Raw genomic sequence first — 9,954 nt, 5'->3', positions numbered from 1 at the left:
AAAGAAGTTTGAATTTCTTTTATTTTGGCTTCTTTTTATTACATGAAAATTCTAAAAGCATAAAATTATGTCAAAAATATCACTGCGACGACATAGTTTCACAGGGTGAAACAGTAGTTACCAGCCAATAAAAGATAAATAATGAATATTACAGCGGGAATCTAATTGTATTTAGAACTTGGTTACAAATACAACCTTCCTATGTCTATTGAAAGACTGCATTAAAAACAATCAAATAAGTAAAGAATTAATGTATAGCATGCGGGTGTTTTCTTATAGCAAAGCCACATCGGGCTATCTGCCGAGCCCATCGAGGGGAATCGAACCCTTTGTTTTAGCGTTGTAAATCCGTAGACATACCGCTGTACTAGCGGGGGGGGTAAATATATAGCAACATATATGAGTTATCAAGCATAACTGCGTGTAATTTGTTCTTTTTGTGTGTGTGTGTCTGTTATCACTCTGGTACCCTGTGTGTTTGCGCTATTAAGTGGGGGTGATGCAAATGCCATCTCCACTGTCTTGTTTGCTTTCTTTTTGTTGTTGTTGAATACACGAGGGCTATCTGTACTAACCATCTCTAAGTAAGCAGTGAAAGACTAGAGGGAAGGCAGCGAGTAGTGATGACTAGATGTTTGGTGGGACGGGGATTCGCATCCGCAACCCTCAGATTACGAGTCGAGCGCCCTAACCACCTGGCATTTGCTTCCTGTTATGAAAAGTTTATCTTGAACGTTTAGACTTTTCTACAAATAAGATTACAGCTAAGTAATGTTTTCAGAAGTGAATTTCCAACTTCCAAACTCTTTTTCTATACATTTCAGCTTTATGCTTGTCCTTAAAAATACGTTACAAGCACATGGAGAATATACAGTTCAACTTACTCTCTGTAATCTATTCTAGCAGTAGTAGATACCAAGTCAAACAACTTACAAAAAGACTGATCAAAATTACCTTTCTTGTGTGAAAAGTGATTTATAATATTTCTTATCACATATTTATAACATAATCTAATCTTTTTATTCAAAGATTTATCCAACAATTTATAGGTCCCTCTTAGTGAGGCCCGGCATGGCCAAGCGCGTTAAGGCGTGCGACTCGTAATCCGAGGGTCGCGGGTTCGCATCCCCGTCGTGCCAAACATGCTCGCCCTTTCAGCCGTGGGGGCGTTATAATGTGACAGTCAATCCTACTATTCGTTGGTAAAAGAGTAGTACAAGAGTTGGCGGTGGATGGTGATGACTAGCTGCCTTCCCTCTAGTCTTACACTGCAAAATTAGAGACGGCTAGCACAGATAGCCCTCGAATAGCTTTGTGCGAAATTCAAAAACAAACAAACCATCATATTGATTTCTTAAAAGTTGATAATATATTGGGCTTTTCAGTTTCAGCTTTTAAATTTTTAAACAGATTTAAATAATAAGATAAATAAAAGCATATCTGACCGTTTACTGGTCGGTAAAGGAAAACTGAAACTAAAGTAAAGGAAACGCGAAAGAAGCCCTTCCTAATAAAGATATGCATGCTTATCAGTTAACAATGAGTAAAATCCAATTGATTTTAATGGCCTTTCATATTAATCTAAACTCATTGTGTTTCATTTTTCAGGTTTTATATAGTATATTGTTTCCCACCTAAAACAGAAGACATAAAACATTATCACTGCATTTTGAATTCTGCATTAATTTGTTTTCATTCTTTAGTGGGAGAGCTACTGTTTGCGAATATTAGAAGTAACTGCTTTAATTTATCTAATGTTCCAATACATGAATTGCTTTATCATTCGAATTCATGATGAAAAATGTTTTAGACACGCTACATGAACAATAACGAAGCTGAGTAATATTTCAAACTAGTTAAGTTGCATCAAAGTGTTTTCGACTTTTCTAATATAGATGTATAGTTGATCACTAACAAACATTGTTTCTTACTTTTAAACATGAACTGACACAAACATACTTAAGTTACGCTATAGGCGTAATTCTCTGACAGTTCGAAGAAGTACTGAACTTAGTTAAATTATTTCTTGAATAATTTTTTGCCTCTAGAAATATTCACGTGACGCCCCCATAACAGAGTAGTGAGAGTGAAAAATAATATTTATACCCGACCTTGAAATAACAATTAATAATTATTAGTTACTTCAAGCAAACCTATTGATTACCATGTCTTTAATCTATGGCGCCCTGCAATGTTTAAAGCATAATTTGCCAAGATTCTGTATCATTAACATTCTGAGCAGTGTGTTGGTATAGCCTGTACGTCCAATACTAAATTAAAGCTAAACTTGTCTCACATGAAAGGCACTTTAAACTCACATCGCGTTCCAGTTTAAACTTTGATACTTTGAGTCTGATACTTTGGGGGTATAAACCATGATTGGCATATATGTTTTTGTTTAATAAACATGTACTAAAGCAAAGTATTTTTTCTGCTATAGCACTATAGTTTTAAATATGTAGTTTTAGAATACTCTGATTTCACAATTATCTGCCGACTGCTTTTGATCTTACGATATTATTCGATTTCCAATTGACAGTAATTCCTCATGCGACTTCCCTCAATAAATGTACAGGAAAATGTGGATGAAAGAGCGTTACATAATGTTACAAGTGGTACCACATGTTGAAGATACGGGACAACGTATAAAATAACACATGAACAGGCAATAACAGTGTGATGAAAAATATAGTTATAGTATATAATAGAAAATGAAAATGAATAGAGAGCATAAAACACGAGAAGAGCAGAAGGGACATACTGAGTATGATAATACTATAAAGTAAGTAAAATAAATAAGAAAACACTACAAATAAGGGTGACAATGTACAGATGAACATCGAAAATTTAAGAAGTATCTGGAGAAGAACTGGAAAAAATATAGACAAGCACTAGAAGAGAAAAAAACAACCTGAAACAGAGCAATGGAAAAGTAAAACATTATGTAGCAAAGACAACTGGGAAAGGAGAAGAAATGAGTGCAGGAGGATAGCAGTGGAAAACAAAGGAGGCAGTGAGGATATATAGAAGAGCTTTAGAAATATATAGAAGGAAAAAAAGAGGACTAGAGTAGGAAGAAAACTGTTAGTAGAAGAACACTTGCCAAGAAGAAAGATAATCTGAATTATAACGACGGAAGAGAAAGAGGCAGTATTTATAGGAGTTCTGGAACAGAAGAAGGATAGTGTTTGTGGAAAAATTATAGAAAAGCAGAGAACACTTGAATCGAAGAGGAAAGTGTATCGAAAATACGCTATAGTAGAAACAAAACACTAAATGGAATATGTCCAAATAAAACAGACCACAGAGAGAGAAATTCCTAAATTCAAAAAGCGACACCAAGCAACACATATCTAGAAATAAAATAATAAAATAAGTACAAAATACCAAGAAACTTGGAACTATAGGTAAAAGAAACTGTGGAAGAGAAAACAATACGTTGAGAGAAAAACGCGAAGTGTGACTTAGAACAGAAGTTAGTTGAATAATACAAGTAGAGAACAGAAAAAAACTAAAGAAGAGTATACTAATGGGAAAACGTTTGGTGAAAAATATCAAATAACGAGCAGAATCTCTGAATCATATGTCTGGCAAGAAGAATAGAAGTTTTGACAGAACAGAGTGAACATTCAGTGAAAAAATGTCGCGGGGAAGAAAGCATTTATGAGCTGGATGAACTCTAGAGAAAAAGTGTAGTACACGTACTTAGTGAAAGATAAATGGATGAAACATAAAGTGTTTGAACTTGAGGTCTTTGTTGAAAAATAATGAAAATAAATGAGATATGTTTAGAGAGGAAGGTTTTTCTACTGAGCAGAAGAATTCTGCAAGAGAATAGCGACAATATAGGAATATCACAACATCAATGAAATGTTTTTACTGTTACATCCATTACTAACACCTTAGACGAGAAGGGAATTTTTATTTTATTTTAGTCGACTCCTAAAATAAAGTCATCTGTATCTTATGAACTACAAAGTTATTTTACTGGTGATGAGCTCGTTCAGTAACTAAATTTGCTTTAAAGATCTACAAAAAAGTATCCAAACACATTGCAAACAGGAATGCTGATTGTAACTGTACACACGTTTGTTTTAATACTTATTTTCCAACCAGCTTTGAATGTATTGAATATCCTTCCTTTGTTTTTATATGAGTTGAATATTTTGAAATCTATATTAGTTTTATCCCTTTTTTGCACGCATTATGAAAACATGGCAAAAAATGTTCTGTTTAATTTTTTTACTGAAAAAGATTTATTGCACAAAATATGTGTGAGAAATGTATTTTGGTAAGATATAAATGGGTATGTTACATAGAAGTAAAATCGTTCAGTTGAGAACCAGTAAAAATAATTGCATGGTTTATTTAGACTGTTACCTGAAAGTAAGCGCATTCACCTACGTAATTAAATAATCCGTATGTGTATTATGCAACAAATATAATTTCATTAACTGTAGGTTACAATGTGCAATAGAGGGTTAATGAGTACTCTATTCAATGTTCAATTACTATCGAAACAAATATTGTTGTCTTAAATTTTCTCCCAGTTTATTGTTCACTGATCTTCTTACAGACATTAGTTCAGTGAGTGTGTTTTGTTTGTTGTTGTTTCTTACACACTTGCTTATGATAAAAGTAAGTTAGATCTCACTTTGAGTACTGTGAATAAAAGCCTTGTTATTTATTCTTAAGGCTAATGATGAAGTAAGATGAAGCTTATTGTGCTCTACCCTTGGGTATGAGGTCGCTCAGTTGTTTGTTTGTTTTTCTGTCTTGTTTAATGAAAAAGAACTCAGTCTTAAGAATCCCTTAGGCATCAAAGAATTGAGATGCCATTTAGTAAGGAAAAGATCTTCATAACCTTGACATGACTGAACAAGTAACAATAGAATACAAAACCACCAAGGAGTGATTGTATTTCTTAGAGTTACTCAACTCATTAGTCAGCGGACCACAACGTGCTGAGCACGTATTTTTTTTTTAGGTTTTTATCTCTTTACCAACTGGTTGCTGAGGGGAAGGGAGAAAGATTGATACTGAATCTTGCAGTTCTTGGAATACTGAACATTTTTATTTACCACCTTATAAGTGTTAACAACATTGTGATGTTATAAAGGGGTCCGTTTTTTTTTAAAGAAAATGTGTTTACTGTAAAGCACAAGGCTGCACAACGACCTATCACAGTTGGGATCAAACATCATATTTAAACATCATAAGCCCTCGGATTTATCCAGAAAGAGGAAAAACCTGTTTCCTCCCAAACATCAAAAGCTTAAAATCCTCCAAGACCACAAATATACCCCGTGACTTATTTTAATCTTTTGTTCAATGCTTACTGATTGTCCTTTATTTTATATCAGTTATAACTGAAGATATTTACATTCGTTATGGTCTTGAACTGTCATCAAAACTGAAACTTTTTTTTTTTACCGTTATAAAACTCACTTGTTGCAAACCGTTAATTAATTACACGCTGCCCAGGTTTATAGAAATATGTCTTTAGTTCCCGAGTGACGTCGTATACGATGCACGTAACATATCAAACGATATGTTTATATAGAACGTAAGACATAACTCATGCTCACACTTTTAGCCGGTGAATTATAATGTGATAGACAGTCCTACTGTTCATTTGGTAAAAGGGTAGCTCAGGCGTTGGTGGTGGGTGGTCTAGTCTATGGTTGCTAAATTAAGGATAGCAGATAGTTCTTGAAATTTAAAGTAATAATGATAATAGCGTAATTATAAAAGTACGTAAATAGTAATTGCAAAGTTATATCACAAATTATAATTTCTACACATCCTCGATACACTGACGTATTTGATTTAGTGAAGTAATTTTTTTTTTTTACGAAAGTAGGCGTAAAAATCACAGATTTTTTTTTTAATTACAAACCCACATCAGTAACATATTCTACGAACTGGCATCAAAAGTATCTTTTAATATATGAATTATTACAATAATTCTAACCATGTGAGTAAACTTTAAGTTCTCCAGCTACTATAAAACCTGTGAGAACCAATCTTGAATGGACATTGGACGAAAAAACAAAAGAAAAGTGGCGTTTTCTTCTTTCTACTTGATGTTAGAAAATCGTTTGGAGCGCCTAATGATAAGAAATAAAAACTTCCAAAGATTCTTCTTGATGTTTTCCAAAGTACTCGAAATTGTTTGTTTGTTTATTGAATTTCGAGTAAAGTTACACGAGGGCTGTCTGCTCTAGCCATCCCTAATTTAGCAGTGTAACACTAAAGGTGACAGCAGCTAGTCATCACCAGCCACCGCCAACTCTTGGGCTACTCTTTTACCAACGAATAGTGGGATTGAACGTAACTATATAACGCCTCCACAGCTGAAAGGACGAGCATGTTTGGTGCGATAAGGATTCGAACCCGCGACCCTCAGATTACGAATTTAATGCTTTAACCCACCTGGCCAAGTACTCGAAATAAAAACAAATGTACTTATTTTTCTTTTGAAATTGAATTTTCATTTGCTGTTTATTACCATTATGTCGGTAAAATCAGTATTTAATTACGGTCAAAATGATTAACTGATTATTGATTTTTCGACTTGTTTATTAGCTTCTTTGCTTAAAAAAAACAATATATGGAGTGATTTAGAAGTAACTATACTTACAGCATCTAAGTCTGCTTTCTAAATACTTTTAGGTTTAAACTTTACAAACATTAAGTAATTTCTGAAATAAGCTGGCATATAAAATCGTTAGGTAATAAGCCTTATGGGCTCATTCTTAAACAACATACTAATAAAATATTTTATAGTTTAAGGTTAGATGTGCATTGAATAGTTATTTTCAGACACACAAAAGATCTGTTTCAACAAGCTTTTCTACTGTCATGAAAGTTTTTAGGTATTTCGCAAGTTTTGATAAATTGTCCTTAAATGTTTTTTTTTGTTTCTGTTATAAAATCACTAAAGTAAAAATAATATTTATCTCCAAGAGAGAAAGAGTACGTTAAATGTTAAGATATTCACATTTTCTCACTTGCCTCAGATAATAAGGCGCCATGATTGTAAAGCATCTTAACAATTTAATTCCAGTATCAAAATACCGGTAATTTCTTTGTGACCCCGGCATGGCCAGGTGGTTAAGGCACTCGACTCGTAATCTGAGGGTCGCAGGTTCGAATCCCCGTCACACCAAACATGCTTTCCCTTTCAGCCGTGAGAGCGTTAAAACGTGACGGTCAATCCCACTATTCGTTGTTAAGAGTAGCGCAAGAGTTGGCGGTGATGACTAGCCGTCTTCCCTCTAGTCTTACACTGCTAAATTAGGAACGGCTACCGTAGATAGCCCTCGAGTAGCTTTGCGCGAAATTCAAAACAAACCAAACCAAACTTTACCATAATATGGAAGGTGAATTTGGGTATAACAGGTAAGATTGTTGTGTCAGATACTAACACGGAGCACTCCATTTAATTACACTGGCCTGCGAATTCAAACTTCGTAAAAGTAGGTTTAGTTTTAATAACACATTTTCCATAATTTAGCTACTTAAATTCCGAAAATAATATTCATTTTTTCTATTACTCAACGATTTTTTACCAATCAGGAAGAGCAAAATAACTCTTATTTAGATTAAATTATTATTTCCTTTACAACAATCAAAATTTCTTATTATGTTTGAGTTCTCGAATGATCGATAAGGCTCTCACATCGCGATTGGTCTAGAGAAATCTACAGTCAATGCTTTAACCATAAATTGTGACCTAATTTCAATGAAAATGATTAATTTATATTGAAGTACATATGACGTTTTGTAAAATATCCATACGCGATGGAGAGAAATGGGTATTATTTTCGGATTCAGCGTAAAGGAATTACTATAAAACATGTAAACGTTTTAAGACAACAAAACCATTACAGGTCTGTGTAATCATTTTTCATTGGCTTGTGAGGTGCTTTCCTTGTGACATTTTGACTCCAGCTAGGTGACTACGGAGCTTTGTTTCTTTGAACCTAAACACAAAGCAACACAATAGGTTATCTGTGCTCTGCCCATTTCAGGTATCGAAATCCGGATTGTAGGGCTGTAAGGTTTGAAGCTGCTGACCCTTATAATCTCCTCTTTAACTGCACAATGAGATTCAATTGTAGAATCAATGGGAAGGGAAGTTCATTAGCACCTGGAGGTGTACATTTCTATTTCTTTTGGTAATAAAGCGCATATGAGATAGGTTCAAATGAGTGTATAAATTGATGTAAAAAGAATCACATCCTACCAATAAGTAAACACACACGGTAGTAAATACTGATTCTCTCAAAGATGCCATATGCATTTTTCCCGAGGTATAAATACAGTTTATTTTATTAAAACCACAGAATACAAACGGCCATTCTACGAACGCACTTTTCTAACGAATTAATCGTAACATTACGAAATCACTTGCACTATAGCTGTCTAGAGTGAATATGGCAACCAGAAAAACAACAGATTCTGTACGACTTGGCCAGTAGTGTTGTGGAACAGATGTTAGTGTGCTCTAGTTACACCAGAAGTTATGTCCACAGCGTGAGCTACAATGGCAGAGTACCTAGATTGAAGTAACTTCTCACTCCAGCAATATCGTACGTCAAGAAAAATGTGGACGAATCTGGATTTTACAACTAACTCCCATGAACATTTGTTGAACTGTGTACAATAAATTTAGTGGTATTTCTTGTATGGCTTGGGATGATATTTTAGCAAATGGAGGTTCACAGCTGATAATATGCGAAGGAATGATCAATCCTGCTCGATACATCATAATTCTCGAACCACATTTTCTACTTGTCTACGTCAATGACCAATTTATCAGACAACAGTGGCTTCATAAAAAATAAGTAGGTCCTCTTGGTCATTCAGTCCGAATCCTAAATCACAGGCCAAGTGTGTTTGAGCTCTAATATATCCCTAGAAAAGTGTCCCAAACAAAATATTTCTAGAGACATCTTCAACCACATTTCTTGCCAGGAGTGGAGTCCCTCAGATCCAGATTTCAGACCAAGTAAATATGATACGAAACTATGTTTCTGACATAAATATTGCAAAGAGTAGATGCACTAAATAATAATCGTAATATTTTACATTTTGTTTCATATTTAATAAAAATTACATTATTTCCCAATGCTCATACATAGGTTCTATTTTTATAATGATTTTTTTATTTGACGCAATTTTATTTTACTTCAAAATAATTTCAAAATCAGCACATAAAATATTCAGTTCATTTATAGTCTGAACCTTTATTTTCAATCCTGTAAGAAATCAGTTAACAAAGCATTAATTTACCCACCAAGAGCTTGTTTGTTTTAGAATTTTGCGCAAAGCTACTCAAGGGCTACCTGCGCTAGCCGTCCCTAATTTATCAGTGTAAGACTAGAGGGAAGGCAGCTAGTCATCACCACCCACCGCCAACTCTTGGACTACTCTTTTACCAACGAATAGTGGGATTGGCCGTCACATTATAACGCTGCCACGCCTGAAAGAGCGAGCATGTTTGGTGCGACCAGGATTCGAACCCACGACCCTCAGATTACGAGTCGAACGCCTTAACCCACCTGGCCATGCCGGGGCCACCAGAAGAGCAGCAGTTTTAGAAATTCTTTATTGTGAATTAATTACTCAATGTTAAATTAGATTATGTTTTTTTTTCTTACCAATAATAAAGCCACGACATACACGGAATGTCTTGAATTGTATTGTTGAAAAGTAACATTTGAATTCTGTAAATATTATATTCATTTAGTTCAACTAGTTTTTGAGTTAAATTTATTTCTTGTGCAATAACGATTTTTTTTTCTCCTTAGTAATACGGCAGGTATTTTGAAAAGTACTAGAACCAATAAATCATATACTGCATACATATTGGCTAAATCCGAAGTATAAGTAATTCAACATAATTTCTTATTAAAATTAATTGGGTTAATAATATCTAAAAGACAA

Source organism: Tachypleus tridentatus, chromosome 9, assembly GCF_004210375.1.
Source record: "Tachypleus tridentatus isolate NWPU-2018 chromosome 9, ASM421037v1, whole genome shotgun sequence".
NCBI lineage: Eukaryota > Metazoa > Arthropoda > Merostomata > Xiphosura > Limulidae > Tachypleus > Tachypleus tridentatus.
Note: the sequence above shows the minus strand (reverse complement) of the source record.